The sequence below is a fragment of the Pseudophryne corroboree genome, chromosome 7 (assembly GCF_028390025.1).
Source record: "Pseudophryne corroboree isolate aPseCor3 chromosome 7, aPseCor3.hap2, whole genome shotgun sequence".
Lineage (NCBI taxonomy): Eukaryota > Metazoa > Chordata > Amphibia > Anura > Myobatrachidae > Pseudophryne > Pseudophryne corroboree.
In genome coordinates, this window is record NC_086450.1 from 404,819,878 (window position 1) to 404,821,081 (window position 1,204).

The window sequence follows — 1,204 nt, forward strand, 5'->3', positions numbered from 1 at the left end:
TCCTATGGTTTACATCTATGAGAGTTTCTCTTTTATATTTATGTGATATATTATTAAAACGTATGTAATTCATTTTAAGGAAACACCTGTTTTTTAGTTTCTTCATTAGCGCTGTTTTCATGTTTTACACAGTGTTTTTACAGTTTATTAATATACCACCTTACAAGGTTGCAGGGCATGGACAGAAAAGTGGTGGGCAAGGTGGAATGTGTTACCCACTCATTCCATTTTTCCTGGGGCGTGCCCTGCCTACCCAGTAGGAACCGCGGCAACGCCCCCCTTGGGAACCAGCCCCTGCGGTGCATATCACGCTCACCTGGCGCGCAGCCCACGGGCCCAACCGTCGACGGCTGGAGCCGGGCGTGCGTCCATTCACCGAGGGTGAATCTGCATACCTCAGCTGGCTCCCCCCTTCACCATGCCTTGCGCACCGCTTTCTCCCGCTGCCCGCCAACTGTGACAAACATCGGACCATATACCAATGGTTCGAATAATACAATAACACTGTAGAGAAAAGAAGGAAAATATCATCATCTTAAACATGCATTTAAAATAACCAGTTTTGACCCAAACATTTTCGTTTCATTTATTTCTCTATTTTTTTTCACTTGAATGTTATTGGTTTTTTATTATTATTATTATTATTTTTATTTTTTTATTTTTTTTAAACAAAGATTTCATGAGGATTCCTGGGGTGGGTGGGAGGGGGTTATTTTCAGCACTGCACTCTCCAGGACAAAGGCTGCCTACCCCTCTGCTCTTTCCCTTTATGCTCCCCCCCAGCTGCTCCGCCCCCGCTGCCTTTACTGGCTGGTCTGCTGGTCGGTGTGTGAAGGGAGGGATGGGAATACCTCACCCCCCCTTCCTTTCGCCATGCTGCCGGCCCGCGGGCCGCCTGGCGACCCTCCCCCTTAAGGCGCTCCGACGCCATCTTTGCAGCACCTATGCTCTTCTTCCCCTCGCTGCCACACGTTTACAATCTATTTATTGAGAAAATGAAAGACGCATAATTTCGAATTGTACAGGTTGTGACTTGTTGAGAATTGCATTGTTTTTACTGCAGTGTCGTGGCGCAAGGATTGGGCATATTTAGAATGCAGGTTATTTTGACACAATTTAGCTTTTTAAAATGCTGCCAGAATCTCATTGGCTGCTGTAGGGTAGAATCTGATTGGCTGCTGTAGCGTAACCACACATTTTTGCA